Below are 18,372 nucleotides of genomic sequence, written 5' to 3' on the forward strand. Positions count from 1 at the left end.
AGGGGATTCAAATTGGAAAGGAAGAAGTTAAACTTGCATTATTTGCAGATGATATGATAGTGTACATGAGCGACCCCAAAAACTCCACCAAAGAACTCCTACAGCTGATAAACGCCTTTAGTAATGTGGCAGGATACAAGATCAACTCCAAAAAATCAGTCGCCCTCTTATACACAAAGGATATGGAAGCAGAGAGGGAAATAAGAGAATCATCACCTTTCACGATAGCCACAAAAAGCATAAACTATCTTGGGGTAACTCTAACCAAGGAAGTGAAAGATCTATTTGACAAGAACTTTAAGGCATTGAAGAAAGAAATTGAAGAGGATACCAGAAAATGGAAGGATCTCCCTTGCTCCTGGATTGGGAGGATCAACATAGTAAAAATGGCAATTCTACCAAGGGCAATCTATAGATTCAATGCAATCCCCATTAAAATCCCATCAAAATTCTTCACAGATCTTGAAAGGACAATAATCAACTTTATATGGAGAAACAAAAAACCCAGGATAGCCAAAACAATCTTATATAATAAAGGAACTTCTGGAGGCATTACCATCCCTGACTTCAAACTCTATTACAGAGCTACAGTAATGAAAACAGCGTGGTACTGGCATAAAAACAGAGCAGTCGACCAATGGAATCGTATAGAAGACCCGGATTTTAACCCACAAACCTATGAACAACTAATTTTCGATAAAGGAGCTAAAAGTATACAATGGAAGAAAGAAAGCATCTTCAACAAATGGTGCTGGCACAATTGGATGTCAACCTGTAGAAGAATGAAAATAGACCCATATCTATCACCATGCACAAAACTCAAGTCCAAATGGATCAAAGACCTCAATATCAATCTGAACACACTGAACCTGATAGAAGAGAAAATGGGAAGTACCCTACAACATATGGGCACAGGAGATCGCTTCCTATGTATAACCCCAGCAGCACAGACATTAAGGGCAACATTGAATAAATGGGACCTCCTGAAACTGAGAAGCTTCTGTAAAGCAAAGGACACTGTCATTAAGACAAAAAGGCAGCCTACTGACTGGGAGAAGATCTTCACCAACCCCGCTACAGACAAAGGTCTGATCTCCAAAATATATAAAGAACTCAAGAAACTAGACTTTAAAAGGATAATTAACCCAATTAAAAAATGGGGCACTGAACTGAACAGAGAATTCTCATCAGAAGAAGTTAAAATGGCCAAAAGATACTTAAGGTCATGCTCAACCTCCTTAGCGATCAGAGAAATGCAAATCAAAACAACTTTGAGATATCATTTTACACCTGTCAGAATGGCTAAAATCAAAAACACCAAGGATAGCCTTTGCTGGAGAGGTTGTGGAGAAAGGGGTACCTTCATCCATTGCTGGTGGGACTGCAAACTTGTGCAACCACTTTGGAAATCAGTGTGGCGGTTTCTCAGAAAAATTGGGATCAACCTACCCCTGGACCCAGCAATAGCACTCTTGGGAATATACCCAAGAGATGCCCTAGCATATGACAAAAGCATTTGTCCAACTATGTTCATAGCAGCATTATTTGTAATAGCCAGAACCTGGAAGCAACCTAGATGCCCTTCAATAGAAGAATGGATGAAGAAAGTGTGGAATATATATACATTAGAGTACTACTCTGCGGTAAAAAACAATGACTTCTCGAATTTTGCATGCAAATGGATGGAAATAGAAAATACGATCCTGAGTGAGGTAACCCAGACCCAAAAAGAAGATCATGGGATGTACTCACTCATAATTGGTTTCTAGCCATGGATAGGGGCCACTGAGTCTATAATTTGTGATCCTAAAGAAGCTAAACAAGAGGGTAAACCCAAGGAAAAACATATAGATATCCTCCCAGCTATGGGAAATAGACAAGATTGATGGGCAAAAAATGGGAATCTTGGGGGGTGGGGTGGGATGGGGATGAGGGGAGATGGGGAGAGAAAAGTGTGAAGGAGAGGATGAGGGGAACTGGGGGAATCGGGGTGATTGGGGGTAAAGGAAGGTTGGATGGGGGAGCAGGGAAACTCATACCTTAGTTAAGGGAGCCACCTAAGGGTTGGCAAGAGACTTGAACCTGGAATGGCTACCAGAACCCCAGGGCAATGTCCCCAGTTAGCTCATTGGGGCACCTGAGGATAGGGAACCTGAAATGAACCTATCCTATAATCATACTGATGAATATCTTGCATATCGCCATAGAACCTTCATCTAGCGATGGATGGAGATAGAGACAGAGACCCACACTGGAGCACCGGACTGAGCTCCCAAGGTTATAATGAGGAGCAGAAGGAGAGAGAACATGAACAAGGAAGTCAGGACCATGAGGGGTGCACCCAACCACTGAGACAGGGGGGCCGATCTATTGGGAGCTCACCAAGGCCAGCTGGACTGCTACTGAAAAAAACATGGGATAAAACCGGACTCTCTTAATGTGGTGGACAATGAGAGCTGACGAGAGGCCAAGGAGAATGGCACAGGAACTTTCATCTGGCGATGGATCGAGAGAGAGACAGAGACCCAATTTGGATCAACCGTCTGAGCTCTTAAGGTCCAAATGAGGAGCAGAAGGAGGGAGAACATGAGCAAGGAAATCAGGACCACGAGGGGTGCACCCACCCACTGTGACAGTGGAACTGATCTATTGGGAGCTCTCCAAGGCCAGCTGGACTGGGACTGAATAAGCATGGGTTGAAACTGGACTCTCTGAACAAGGCGGACAATGAAGGCTGATGAGAAGCCAAGGACAATGGCACTAGGTTTCGATCCTAATACATGAACTGGCTTTGTGGGAGCGTAGCCTGTTTGGATGCTCACCTTCCTGGACCTAGATAGAAGTGGGAGGACCTTGGTCTTCATGTAGAGCAGGGAATTTGGACTGCTCTTCAGTATCGAGAGGGAGGGGGAGTGGACTAGGGGGAGGAGAAGTGGAGTGGGGATAGGGGGAGGGGAACAGGGGGAGGGGGCAATATGTGGGAGGAGGGGGAGGGAAATGGGAAACGGGGAGCAGTTGGAAATTTTAAGTAAAAAAGAATAAAAATAAATAAATAAATAAATAAAAAATTTCTAGGCAAGCATTACTTAGCACCTGCATTGTTTATTATCTGTAAAAATCCAGAGAACACGGAAAAATTCTGTCTTAGTTACCACTCTATTATGCAAACCTAGTACAATGCTTATCACAAACATACTAAATAAATAATTGTTGGCATGTGGAAAAAAAAAAGAGTTAGTTAATAAGCAAAGCCTGAGCTACTAGGCCAACTAGTTTTAATTAATGTAAGTCTCTGTGTGTTTCTTTGGGACTAAACAGCTGTGGGACTGGGTGGGTCAGAAATCTCCTTACAACACAAAACAAAGGCACTTTTGCTTTTGCAGGGTGAGCACCTCTCCAGGTCTGCCCAGGAGGTCCCTACCATCCCTCTTGCTGGTGTAACTAAAGGGTCTGCCTTTCACTATCAAGTCTCTTGCTTCCGCGATAAACTGAACCATGCCCTACTTAGCTGTGATGATTAAACTGTCACAAGAAGAAGATATTCATAAGGGTTGGAGCCATAGATAAGTGGTAAGACTGCTTGCTGCACAGCTTAAAGACCCGAGTTCAGATCCCATCACCCTTGTTAAAACAAAGAGCTAGGCATGGCCATGTGTGTATACCTATAGCCTGGGACATCGGCACAAGAGGATCACTGGGACTTGACTGTCCGCCCAGCTCCAGTGAGAGAGTGACAGATGGGACACCTGGCATTTTCTAGCCTCTGGTGTGTACAGTGCATGCACACGCACATGCGCGCACACACACACATCCCACATGGCCACACACACATCATATTTTCACGCAATAAATGAATTTTTAAAAGAATATGTGAATTCATCCCTGGTGTCATTTCTACTAATGCACGAAGGGAAAGCCCCTGCCCAGCCTCCAGGCCCCCAGTCTCACTCCTCAGAGGTGAAAACTGGTACAATTACCTTGCAGCCTGCCTGAAACAACAAGTCCACCCATACCCGTGTAGCCTTTACGCCCAGAGAAAGAGGCATCGGCAAATATTGTTCCCAATTCTCTTTTCTCACTTAATTTTATCTCTGTCACAGTCATCGGGAAAACCTGACTGGCACCGCTCCTCAGGTTCTGCCAGCAGGATGCCAAGGCCGTCCTTCAACACGGTCCGTGAGCTCAAGCTAACCCCGGATCTTGGGGAAAGTGTTCATTCATTTGGTCAACAAGCCTGGGCTGTGGCTCCTGGTTTGGCCCTGACTGATCTGTGAATTCAGATGAGAACACAGCCAAGCCCAGCCCTCCAGGGTCCAGCTTCCCATCTTCTCCCAGAGGGACCAGTGTTCCTGGCAGTTAGTTGGAGTGATCAGGAAACTATTACTCAAGTCAGAGCGAATCCTGGCTAGCCCTCTCTCTGACTATATCATCTTGGGAAAAATGCTTGGCCACTCTTTGCCTCAATTACCCTTGTCTATAAAATGGGTACAAGAAGCACTATATCTCATGACAGACTCTTACTAAGTTATAACTAGTATTAATAATACAAATTAATTACAAATAAATGATTGGGAACACAGCTCTTGTGATGTTTCTGGCAAGAACGCTTACGACAAAAGTACTCATGGAGCAACACCCGAACACAGGAATTTTCCAGCATAAGCTGAACATGATGGTGGTGCATTCCTTTATTCCTGCACTTGGAGGCAGAGACAGGTGGATCTCGGTGAGTTCAAGGCCAGCCTGTTCTACATAACCAGTTTCAGGGTAGCCAGGACAGTACAGTGAGACCCTAATTCAAAGACAAAAACAAAATAAAAACAAGCTGGGAGAGGGGCTCAGAGGCCCCACCCCTAGCCAGGGAGAATCTGTTTTCCTCAGGGGAGGTTGGTTTCCTGTATACGGCTGTACACCCGCGTGCACACAGGCAGCCTAACTGACTCAGTGTACTGCTGTACACCTGTGTGCACACAGGCAGCCTAACCGACTCAGTGAGATAAAAGGGTGGGAAGGGGTGTGGTGATGACAGAGAAGTTGGGGGGAGGAATGGGATGGTAGATATAATAAAACTATATTGTATATACTATAAAACTCTCAAAGAATAAATAAAACATATTGTATGTTTAAAACGAATAAGCAAACCTGGAGTCGGATAGTGCAGGCTGTCGAGACTTGTGAGATTGAGACTCATCTATATAGTACGTTCCAAAAACAAAAACAAACAATAGTCTGGAAAACTAGCCTATGTCATTTAAAAATATCAATATCATGAAATAGCAAAAAGCTGCAAACAGTTAGTTTAAACCGCAGAAAGAAACACACAACTAAACCAAGGAATGTCTCAAGTCTGGATTCTGGTTTGTTTTCCCTTCTGACACAGGGTCTCCTGTGTCGCCCTGGCTGACCCGGAACTGTGTAGACCAAGCTGGCCTTGACGTCACAGAGCTCTGCTTGCCTCTGCCTTCTGAGTGCCAGGATTAAAGAGAGGCGTGTGCCACCACTCCCGGCAGTATAGTAGACTTTTTCATCCATGGTCTCTTAGTTTCTGCAGTACATCTATCCAGGACCTTCTAGCTTTCATGGTTTCCATAGAGAAGTCAGGTGTAAGTCTGATCGGTTTACCTTTATAAGTTACTTGGCCTTTTTCCTTTGCAGCTCTTAATATTCTTTCTTTAATCTGTATATTTTGTGTTTTGATTATTATATGGCGAGGGGATGTTTTTTTTTTTTTGATCCAGTCTGTTTGGTGTTCTGTATGCTTCTTGAATATTCAAAGGAATATCTTTCTTTATGTTGGGGAAGTTTTCTTCCATAATTTTGTTAAAAATGTTTTCTGGACCTTTGAGCTGTGCCTCTTCTCCTTCTTCTATCCCTATTATTCTTAGGTTTGGTCTTTTTATTGTGTCCCATATTTCCTGAATGTTTTGTGATGAGAATTTGTTGGCTTTGGTGTTTTCTTTGATCAGTCCGTTTATTTTCTCTATGGTGTCTTCAGAATCTGAGATTCTTTCTTCTATCTCTTGTATTCTATTGATTATGCTTGTTTCTGTAGTCTCTGCTCGTTGACCTATATTTGCCATATCCAGCTGGTCCTCAGTTTGTGTTTTCTTCCTTGCTTCCATTTCAGTTTTCAATTCTTGGACTGTTTCCATTACCTGTTTGATCGTTTTTTCTTGGCTTCCCAGGGTATCATTTACGTATTTACTCATTTCTTCAAACTTTTTGTTATACTTCTCATCCATTTCTATGAGGGCGTTTTCTACATGTTGTTTAAGGGACTCTATTGCTTTCAAAAAGTCAGTTTTTTCCTCTTCTCCTGTGTTAGGGTGTTCAATTCCTTGTGTTGTAAGATCATTGGGTTCTGGTGTTTTCATGTTGTTTTTCAGATTGTTGGGTGAATTCTTGCCTTTGCGTCTGCCCATCTCCTCTTACCGATGCTATCTATTGGGTTTGATTTAATTGTAGCGGGGCAATCTGCTCTCAGTGCGGGCTTCACTGTTTCTTGCCCGCACTATCCTGCATCCAGTGCCTCCGCCGCCGGAGCCTGCCTGCCGGTGCCTCCACCGCCCGGGACTGCCGGCGCGCCGGTGCCTCTGCCGCCTAGGCCTGCCTGCCGGTGCCTCCGCCGCCTGGGCCTGCCTGCCGGTGCCTCTGCCGCCCGGACTTGCCTGCCTGCCGGTGCCTCCACCGCCCGGGACTGCCTGCGCGCCGGTCTATAGTAGACTTTTTCCAACATCGTATTTTTATTGATTATTTGGGAATCTCACATCATACTCACATTCCAGTCTCCCAGTTCTGCCTCCTCCACCCCTGCGACCTCCCCCCAAAATAAATCTAATTTGTGTTGCCCATACAGTCACTGGAGCATAATCAAACCCCCAGTGCCAGTCCCTTAGAGAGAACTGAGTGCCCCCCCACCAGAAGCCCTCTGTTGTGGAGACCTACACTTGGGCATCCTTATCACAATTTTTAAGATTTCTCTTCGATGGCTGTCTGTCCAGGCTGTTACGTGGGAGGGGGCTCACAGAAGCCTTCCATGTCCTCTTTCTCGACTGTGAGTCTGCAGTCATTGCAAAAGTAGCCTCCTTGCCCTTTACAGTCAGCGAGTGCATGAATCATGGACTTCCACGTGGTTTCTGACGACAGCACAGACCACAGACATCCACATGGTCTCCAGCTTGGCACATGTCACGGACTTCAGCGTGGTTTCCTGTGGCAGTACAGACCCTGGACACCAACACTGTTTTCTGCTGCAACACCTGGCCACCAACACCGTCATAGCCCTCAAAAGATCGTCACACAGCACACACCTTCTAGTGTGGGTCAGTGAATGCGAGACAGTAGGCTGAGGCTTACCGCTTCCCTGATACCCACGTGCGTCAGTTGCGGGTATGGTGGCTGATGACAACCTGGCTCTTGGTTTGGCTCTCTGGGGAAGATACAGGTTACATCCAGGAGGTACCTCATCTACTCTTGTAAGCCACGCCCAGTTTCAGCTGTCAACCCCTCCGGCAGGACCGTGGCTTTGACTCCTCTCTTTCCAAGCCTTACATTTACCTTTGTCAGTCCTGTGGGCCGCGATGGGTGGAGAGCTAACGAGACGTCCCATCTCACAGGAGAGCCGATCAGACAGGATGGAGACACGAACGCCACATCTCTGTGCTTTATGGATGAATTGCTGGAGTCCTCACTCTCCTCACTTAGCAGAGAACAGAGGCTTTCTCCCTGCCTGGTCCTGTTTCACACATGACTCTGGGGCAGGCAATAGGTTTGTGGAGTCTTTGGTTGGTTTGTTTGTTTGTTTATCCATTTTAGAGACAGGGAAACAAAGGTGCAGAGAAATCAATAAAATTTCCCAAGCAGAGCTGGCTACATAATTTTCAGGGCTCAGAGTAAAATGAAAATGTGAAAGTCTTGTTCAAAATGTATTCAGGTTTTCAAGATGGCATGTCAGGGGAAAGAACGGGAATGGGGTAGAGAAAGTGGACAGCACGGGAGAGGACTTCTCAGAGTGCACATGTGGTGGTTTTGCAGTGAAGCCTGGTGATGCATGCAATTTATATGACTGCATCTTTAAGACTTGAGTCTCCTAAGCATGGAGCCTGCTCTGGGAGAGAACCCTGCGAGGCTGCCAAGGCTGCACAACCGCGAGCCAGGCCAGGGCCCAGTACATAGACAAGCAGAGGAACTTGAACCCAGTAGCTTGACTCCAGTCCTTATCGCAGTCACTGTGCCATAGTGTCCGTCTGCCTCTCAGACTCGCCTAGTTAGATTCAGCCGTCAGAGTTATCTGATGGAGTCTCCACTGGGGGATTGCCTCAATCAGATTGGCCTGCAGGTCTATCTGTGGAGCACATTTCTTGATTGCAAACATGTCGGAGGCCCCAGCTCCCTGTAAGCAATGTCATCCCTGGACAGGTGGCCCTGGGCTGTCTAGAAAGGTAGTTGAATTCAAGCCTGAGAACAAGCCAAAAGCAACATTCCTTCATGGCCTGTTTCAGTGCCTGTCCTAATGGGCCTGTTTTAGTACCTGTCCTGATGGGGTTCCTGCCCTGACTTCCCTTTATGAGAGACTCTAACTTGTAAGCTGAAATAAACCCTTTCCTCCCCAGGTTGCTTTTGGCCATGTCATTTATTGCTGCAACAGAAACTAAGATGCCTTCTCCAAACTGCCCAAGAGCTGGCAAAGCTTACACTTTTAGACCAGGACTGCAGAAGCCAGAGACAAACAGAACAATTCTACCTGCTGGGCCACACAAAGGGCCACTGTTGAAAACCTCTGTGCACTTGATACCTCCACAACCACAGCTTTAAGGATGTCCGTGCCGACCCAGATGACTGGATATATACTGTATAGCTGCTCTTCCCAGACCTCACCGCAAATGCACAGAGCCAGGAGTCTCTATGATACCAGCTTCTAAGTTTGCTGTTAACCTGGTTCACCTATTCCAACTCCCTAATTTTCCAATGGTGAACTGGCCTCTGGATCCTTTTATCCTTTCCTGTCCAAAGATATCAGAAGGGATCGACTCGGGGTAACAAAAAATATCCAGTGTTCTTAACCCCCCAAAATGAAGGTGAATCAGGGTTTTGAGTCCTGTCCTCCAGAGATGATGCTTGGCCCCTATGCAAATTATGTGCACACCAAAACCTCCTTAGAAATTCCCTGTTATAGTCCTGTTCTGCCTTTCTAAGTGCTGTTTCGCTGAGGATGACCCCGTGGATGTGTCGAGGTCACATCCAGGTAATTTCTTAATGACACAGGTGATTAACAGTGTTGGGGACAATGACACTTCCCAAAATGAGGAGATGGGGCTGGAGAGACGGCTGAGCAGATAACAGTGATTTCTGCTCTCATAAAGACCAGAGTTTGGTTCTCAGCACCCGTGTCAGGCAGCTCACAGACACCCGTAGCCCCAGCTCCAGGGGATCCATCTAAAGCCTCCTGGGCCACCACGGCCTGCTGTGCTCACACAGAGACACATGCCACACAGCTAATTAAAAACAAAATCTTTTTAATTGTGAGGAAATCGAGGTGCTGTTTTGTTTAAAGGGCAGAGCTAGTGACATTCAAGTTACTGATGCCACCCTAGCTCAGTGGCTGATGAAGCCTGGAATTCTCTCAGTTTTCCGAGAATCTAAAATCAGGCTATGTTTTCTTCAGTTTTAGAAACATATTCCACTGCATATTACAAAATACCCAACTATCAGCCGCCCAAGCAGAGCTGTATCTTCTTCAGAGCTGACAGAAATGTAAAGCAGAATGGCTCCTAGCACAGGTCTCCCAGCATCAAGGCTGATCCCACCGCAGCTCTCTTGCGTTCTTCAGCCTGCAGATCTGCATTAAGGCAGAAAGAAAAACATGTAGGGGCAGTACTGATGGCATCCAAAACCCTTTCCAGAAAAGGAAAAGGCCTTCTAGAGCAGCGGTGCTCAACCTCCCTAATGCCATGACCCTTTAATACAGCTCCTCATGTTGTACGACCCCATCCGTAAAATTAGTTCATTGCTACCTCACAACTGCAATTGTGTTACTGTTATGATTCATAATGTAAATATCCACGCCTCTCCATGGTCCTAGGCAACCCTGGGAAGGGGTCTTTTGGTCCTCCCCCTCATAGGGCTCACACACCACAGGTTGAGAATTGCTGTTCTAGAGCTTCAAGAAGCTTCTAGCTTATGCCGCATTATGGTGCACTTGGCCTATGACCTTCTGTAGCTGCAGTGAGTCTGGTCATGTGAGCACACCGGGGCTAGGCACATTTTCACCATGAACAAAATCGGAGTGTTGAAGAAGGAAAGGGAAGGTGCGGTACTCTTTCTCCTGTGCTATCTCAGCAGACCCAGGGCCCTTCTCAAGCATGTTGAAGACCCTAAAAAGGGGAGCCCACAGAACCTTGTGACCATTCTAATGCCCCAGGCAAGAAGTGCCCACCCAAGGAGCCAGAATTTCCCAGGAACTAGGAGGCGCAGCCACCCGCTTTTGCCTGTAGTGATTAATGACGTTCTACAGAGCTGAGGAGAGGTGGCTAATTAACCAGAGACTGATTAAGGACAAGGCAGGCAAAAATCCCAGCCACGACAAATGTGAACTCTCCTTCTCCCTCACTCCTTCCACACCAGCAGAGGCCATACTGAAGGCAGCCTCACAATCTGCCTCCCTAGGGAGGCCATGTCAATGCCCACACACGATGGCTCACGCTGCCAGGCCTACTGAGAGCATGAGAGCTGGGGTGGGCATAATGAGGTCTTTTGATGGAGCTTGACTTCTCTTTCAGCCTCTTCGAATCTCTGGGCTCTAGACCAGGCCCAGTTTGCCTAAAATAAAATAGTCTCTTTCCAAAGGAATTGGCAGCTGCGGACTACAGACACCTAGGAAGGACTGAGCAGCGCATAACCAGGAATCAGTGAACAGAGCTCCTCCCAGGAGGAACCTTGGGGGTAGAGGTATGGCCAGGGCGAGAGGAGAGAGCACCTGCCAGGCACAGAGGAGGAAGATCAGAGAGCAGTCTTGACTCAGTGAATAGAGCTGGGAGCGGCACAGAGCCAAAAGTAGATAGATACAAAATAAGCAGTTTTCAGGATGCAGCCCAGCTGTTTCCAGCGTCTGTTCTTTGGTGAGATGGACACAATGTGGCATCCAAAGGCAAGATGCCCCCTGGGTGACCTCACGGAAGTATCCTTCTCCTTCATCTGGGACATTAATCTATGCCTCCTAGGCCAGAAAGCACATCCAGGTGCAGGCACGGTCACCTCACAGTGGCCTAGACTGAGGCTGGGTGTAAATAAGCCCTCGTCACAGGAATCTTGTACAAGGTAGGGATGTGATAAGAACAGGAGATTCATTTCAGTCACAGGTATCAGGAGAAACTCAATGAATGTAATAGCTCAGGCCCTCTCAGTTTCCTCCCAGGAGACACAGTAGGGGCAAAGTTAGATGTCTGTCCAGGAGAAGCTCCAGGTGCACCCCATCCTATCTCCCACCTTGCCTGGTTCTCAATTCCCCTCCCTGGATTCCTCTGACACAGAACATTAAGTCACAGGCACAGCCTCCTCTGACGAGTGCGCCATGGTTTCCTTTAATGCATTTATGTGACGGTACGATGGTTGATCAACTGTCAACTAGATTCAAAATCACCTCGGAAACACGCCTCTGCACATGTCTGTGAAGATGGGTCCAAGAAGGTTTAACTGAGGAAAGAGACCCTGGTTGGAGGTGGCACCATTCCATAGACTGTTGTGTCAGACTGGGTTAAAGAGAGGGAAGGAAGAAGCCAGGTGAACACCAGCATCCATCCCTCTTCCTACTTCCTGACTACGGATGCAGGGGGAGCAGCCACCTACACTCCCCAGCCACCTACACTCCCGTGGGGACAACTATGTTGCCACCAGCCTTAGCAGCCAATGGCGGCTCCACTGGGAGGAGCTTCCTTCCTTAAGCAGCTTTTGTCACAACAAGTAGGAAAGTAACCGAGTCTACCTCTACCACTGTGCATTCAAGCAGTAAACAGTAACGGAGCCCCGTTCTGTGCTAACTTCCAGGGACGCAGTGAGACAGGACCCTGATGTAGCAGGACTGTGATTTAGGCATCAATACCAGTTGGTTCCAAAGCCAACAGCTAACCTGATGTCAAAAATGCAGCCATCTCCAGTCTCAGTAGGGACAACTGGTGGGCCAACACTAGGCCAAGAAGAAGGCACAGCCTTCAGGCCACCCTGGGAAGGGACTTCATGTGTGCTTTCTCAAACCGTACATGCAGAAGGAGGTTCTGTGGAGGGTGGCTAAGTGGAGGCTGCTGTGTGCTGCTGCTTCCTTCTTCAAAAGCAAAACACTCCTCCGTCTCCAAGGTAGACTGTTCGCTAACAGGCGACAGCCGAGCCCTTCTCTCACAACTCAGCCAAAAGAGACAGGCCTTCCCCCTGGTAACCCCCATCTAGCATATGGCCATTGAGTATGTCAAAGGTTTCTCCCCTACCACCTCAATCTAGAAGCTGGGAAGACCATCCAAGCTCCAGAGCTTTCTCAAGGTGTTAGTCAGCATCTCCCTTGCCCTGTCCTGCTTACTCAGGCCAATACAGGGGAAGGTCCTGAAAGCATTCGCCAGTAGGACTCCTACATACAGATTTTGAGTCTTGGAGTTTATGTTTTTCAGGGAGGAGACTCTTTTTTTTTTTCCTGATCAGCCTGGAGGTCACTTCCATGCAGGAACTGAGTCCAGGTGCCACCCTTGCACTTGAGTGGTGAACCAGGAATTGAAGTCAGTGCCAATGAGGCCTTGGCAGTGGCACAGGGGAAGGAATCGAGCCGTGTAGCCAAGTGATTTAGAAGGCTCTGGAGGAAGATATATCAGTGATAAGAAGCCCACCAGCCCGGAGTCTGATTCCAGCTGATTTAACAGGCACCTAGGGCCTCTATTTCAGCAAGACAACCAGGAAATGAGCTGAGGGAAATTATTAAGCCATGTGCCTGGGGTTCCCCCACACTGTGGAAGGGTCCACCCAGCCCTCCCACATGCTAACTCGGGCCTTAGTGTAAGAACTTATCTGGTGGGAGTGGAACAGGAGGAGGGTGGGAACAGGAAGGCATGAGACTTATACAGACTTTGTAATTGAAATCATTAATAGCAGTAAAATAAGTTGTCTGTCCTACATGTAATTTGTAGTAATGTTTGGTTACTGAGATTAATTTCTGGTAATGAAATACTAATTAAACCATTTATTGAGTAATGTATTTGCTTGGTGGTGTTTTATGGGTGTTCGCTTATAAATATTTTAATTACTTTTGCTAAGTAATTAGAATTTACTAAATAATTTCCAAACTATTTATTAATTTCTAGCAATTCTCAGCCAACCAACAAGTAATTGTTTTACTTTATATCAGTAATTAAAGTCTTTCTAAAAAAACAAAAAAAAAAACAAAACTTTGGATGAAGAAGAAGACAGCTATGAGGAGGTCTCCTGTGCTCCATGGCTTATGAGATTGGTCATGTTCAAACAAAGAGAAAAGTGGCGTGAAGACCGCTTGTGGGCTGGGGAGATGGCACAGTAAAAGTGCCTGCCATGCCAGCATGAGGACCTGAGCCAGATCCCCAGCACCCACAGAAAAGCTGGGCGTGGTGCTTTGTGCTTATAATCCTAGCTCTGGGGAAGATAGGAGGATCCTGGGGTTCATTGGCCAGCTGTCTAGACTAATGGGAAAACCTCAAGTCTTTCGAACAACAGGTAGATGACTCCCAAAGTAGACTTCTGGCCTCTGCATGTTCTCTCTCTCTCTCTCTCTCTCTCTCTCTCTCTCTCTCTCTCTCTCTCTCTCACACACACACACACACACACACACACACATGAATGATACACATATGCACTTGTGCACATGCATATGAACTTACACACAGTATCTACACACAAACACACAAAAAAGACCATTCATCACTCATATGTTATTAACAGTGTTATTTGTGCTTTACAGTCTTGTCTAATGACTTCCTGCACTGGCCTTTCCACGTTGAGTTCATAGTAACTAATTTTGTATCTTACTTTCTGTCCAGTGAAAATGCCAAGAAACTGGGAATGTAGCTTAGGGGCAAAACATAAGCTTAGCATGGCAAGTTCCCTGGGGGCAGGGTCAGAGACAGACAGACAGACAGACAGACAGAGTTTGAAAATAACACTTCACTTCTCTGCACCCATATGTCGGATACCATGTAAAGGATACACAGGCTACCAGGATCTTCACAGCAGAAGACTATAAGCCATCTTTGTAAACTGTGTAAGACTAGAGCTCCACATGGTACAGTCCCCGTCTGGAAAATAAAATATCTAGAACAAAAAATTGAAATAGCATATCTATTTGTGTATATGTATACATATGCATGTTTATGGGCGTGTGCAAGTTCATGTGTGTGGGCATGTGCCCATGGAGGCCAGAAGACTGCTTCAGGTGTCATCCTCAAGAACACCATCTACCACGTGCGAGACAGGATCTCTCTTTGTTCTGGAGCTCTCCAATTAGGCTTGGGACCCTAGTTAGACAAGGATCCTCCTGTCTCTGACCCCAGCACTACCACATCCCGCATTCTTACATGGGTTCCGGGGGCTGAACTCAGATCCTCACATTGAGATATCCCTATTGCTCCATATCTATTTTTAATTAAATATTTTATTTTTATTTGTGTGTGCATGCATGTGTATGTGTGAGCATGTGTGTGTGAGCGTGTGTGTGTGTGTGTGAGTGTGTGTACACATACATATGAAAGCCTACAGAGTCAGAAGAGGGTGTCAGATCCCCTGGGCTGAAGTTCCAAAGCTGCAGTTGTGAGCTACCTGCCGTGGGTGCTTGGAAGCCAGGGCACTTTATCACTGAGCCATCTCCCCACCCATTTCTATTTTTCTCTATTAAAAAATAGACTCATGATTATACCGTCCTGAGGTCCATGTTCCTCACTTAAAGTGACAACCATTCTTCCGTAGCATTAAACATACGTGGTAGCAGTATCCTCTGCAGTGGCGAGCACCATGCCATGGAGTGCCGTGTGCATTGCATGATTTCTCCCTGCTGTCTGTTTAGGTTGTTTTCAGTTGTTTGTTATAGTGAGTATAATCATCACAAATGTCACCGTCCCTAGATCTTTGTGTGCTTGTTCAGTGATTTCCACATACAGGTAGATTTGCTGGGCCAAAGTGTATGAACATTTCAAAGACTTTTGAGACTGCCAAAATGCCTCAAGAAAGACTGGACGAATTTACATCCCCTTGGTTGCCCCATGGTGGGGTTAAAGCCCTACTTCTGTGCACTGTGTGTAATGACGATTATTTTAACTCCCTTGTCACTTGTATGCACTTCCTGTCTATGTAAAGAGGTGACCCAGAGAGGCCTACACAGCTTCAAAACCACCTGCCATATTAGCATGGGAGACTCACAGAGACCCACAAGCTGTATCTTCATGACTAAAATAGCATCAGAATGTTTCAGCTACTCTTTTTCACCCCATTCCCTCAGCCCTACAGTACCCCCCTTCTCACCCAGAGTTTCTACTTCCCGGCAGTGTCACCAGGGGTGGCTCACTGACCATGCCACCCGTAGGTACTTAGGTGCAAACAATTTCCTAACTCTAAAACATGGTCCCCAGGAACATACAGGGCCTTAAACTTCTTCCACAAGTAATATACACTAAGCATCTTCCTAAACGGTCAAAGCTTAACCTGGGAGGCATTTTGAAATGTTTGAGTTGCTTGTGTTATATTTGGGGGGCGGGGAGTGTGTATGCACACAGGGATGCCAGAGACCAACTTCTGCTGTCTCCCTCAATTGCTGTCCACACTGTTTTATAGATAGGCTCTCTCACTGAACCAAGCTTGAGCTTGCCAGCTTGGGTAGACTGACCAACTGGCAAGACCCAGGAATCCTCCTGCCTCTGCCTTCTTGCTGGGATTATAGGCATGCACCGCTGTGCCCAACTTTCATGTAGGTTTTGGGGATCAAGTTCAGGTCCTCATGCTTGTGTGATAAGCTTGTTGCTGACAGATCCAGATCCCTGATCCTTATTTAGATTTTGGGAGCTTCCCCAGTGTCTCTTCTGTCAACTACAGTCAAATCACTCAATGCCTTTGGCCATTTGTAGCCCCTTCCTGTTAGCGGGCCTCTAACCATCACATTCCGCTATATCCACAGGTAGGTGGGTGATCATCGCTGCAAAGTGTCCCTTTTATAGTAAGCATGTGTCTTGGTCAGTTTTGTATCATTAGAACAGAGTATTGCGGGTTCTTTGAAAGCGGGCTTCTTTTGGCTCTTGGGTTTGTAAACTAAGAAGACCAAACTCTAAGGGCCACATGATCGGGACTCCGAGATATGTCGTCACACAGGAAATGGCACACATGATCAGGACTCCGAGATATGTCGTCACACCGCAAATGGCACACATGGGAGCAGAAAGCAGCACACAACAAAAGAGGCCAAAGCACCACAAGTGACCTTTTCACAACAGTTTACTATCGTGATAACTGGTCCAGGTCCCTCACACCCGACTCACTCCAGTCTCCTGAGAAGAATGTAAATCCTGAGGACCCTCCCAGCACCCAGCACCTCCCAACATGAAATCTCAACATGAGTTTTTATGGAAGCCAAACACATGTAAGCCACAGCAATGCTGAGAATCCTCCTCCTCCAAACACACCAAGAACCTCTCAAAGAAAGAAAACATTTTCCCAGATTCTGAATAAAGAGAAGCAGGCACGGGGCAAGACTGACGTGGCAGAGGCCTGGAAGAAGAAACAGTGAAAGCACCCTTGAAGTTGCCTTGCCCTCCAAAGAGAGCCTCGAGGCAAGCGCACAGCTGGAGGCCAGTTCATGTTTACTGCTTCCCCACCAAGCAAGTGTCTGTGGTAGCACCATCTGTGATTTCTCTCTTACTCTCTATTTCCTCTCTTCCCAGAAAGCACTGGACCTTGGAAGCCTCTCCAGACATTCAGAAGTCCTAGGAGAGGAAGAAGAGTGTTCCCATGAATTGCTCCTTACTACCCAGAAAAGTCAAAGAAAACAAGGCCAGGCTCATCTTAGTAGAAACCTTCCCCCTCCCCAGCTTGAACAGGATAGAGTGAATTTTAATCCTTGCCAATGTCCTTTATGTCCCTAGAGTGTGCTAGGCCCACTGCTGAGAAATTACACACATTACCACTTCAATAGTACCTTCCTCTGAGCCAACTGATGAGGGAGTGGGACCTGTGGAGCTCAGATGAAGAACTGCTGAGTCAGAGGAGCCAGGATCAGAAAGAGGTCTCTGCTTCTCCAGAGCCCAAACTATCGTGTTCAGCTGTATCCACAGGTAGGCAGATCATCCATCATTGCAAGGGTAAGAGGAGAAGATGAAGAGTGGAGAAAGAAGAAGGGAAGAGGAAAACTGTCCATCCCACCCTGTAGGAAAGACTGTCACCTGCCATATTTACTTGACTAAATACATAGATGATTACATTTACAGATGTTGTTGTTGCTACATTCTACTCCTGGACTCCTGGGAAACTCTGGAATACTTGATCCATGAGTTCCCTTTCTGGTATACAATTCTAGAATCTCCAGGGTTTGAGTAGGTGGTTTTCAGAAAGAAACTAAATGGGCCTTGGATGCAAGGGTAATACAATGCTAGGGACAGATGCAGAGCCGTGTTTATCAGTACATGACACACAGGTGTCCAGTGGAGGGGCATCTGGCTCAGGGTGGCTGTGTGGAGGGTGGATGGGTTCCCTTCAAGCCTTCTGGGACTTATCCCTATCCAGAAAATAATCTTATTTATTCATTTATTGTCTATTTTCTGCAGCAGAAAAAGGGAAAGGAGTAAAGATATTCTAGACAGGAATGGAGCACAAAGGCAGGGATGAATATGATTTGGGAGGAGCTGGTTCCTGAGAGTGCCCAGACTTCACCAACTCAAAGGTAGAAATGAGCTACTCTGCAAACCCACACATGATGCTCCAGAAAACAGACATGTGTCTTTAAGATAGTGGGGCTCTTCTCCTGGTGCAAACCACACGTGATGCTCCAGAAAACAGACGAGTGTCTTTAAGATAGTGGGGCTCTTCTCCTGGTGCAAAAGAAAAGTGGAAGGAAGGGCTCAGAGAGAAGACCAGAAGGAGAGAAAGACCACATGTGGCCTGCAAAACACACAGACAAATTTAAATGCATAGAAAAATAAATCCTTTTTCTTCGAGACAGGGTTTCTCTGTGTAACAGCCTTGGCTGTCCTGGAACTCACTCTGTAGACCAGGCTGGCCCCAAACTCAGAGATCTACTTGCCTCTGCCTCCTGACTGTTGGGATTAAAGGCGTGTGCCACCGTCACCAGGCTGATAAATGAATCTTTAAAACAAAACATGGTACATACAC

This window comes from Chionomys nivalis, chromosome 12 (genome assembly GCF_950005125.1).
Source record: "Chionomys nivalis chromosome 12, mChiNiv1.1, whole genome shotgun sequence".
Classification (NCBI taxonomy): Eukaryota; Metazoa; Chordata; class Mammalia; order Rodentia; family Cricetidae; genus Chionomys; species Chionomys nivalis.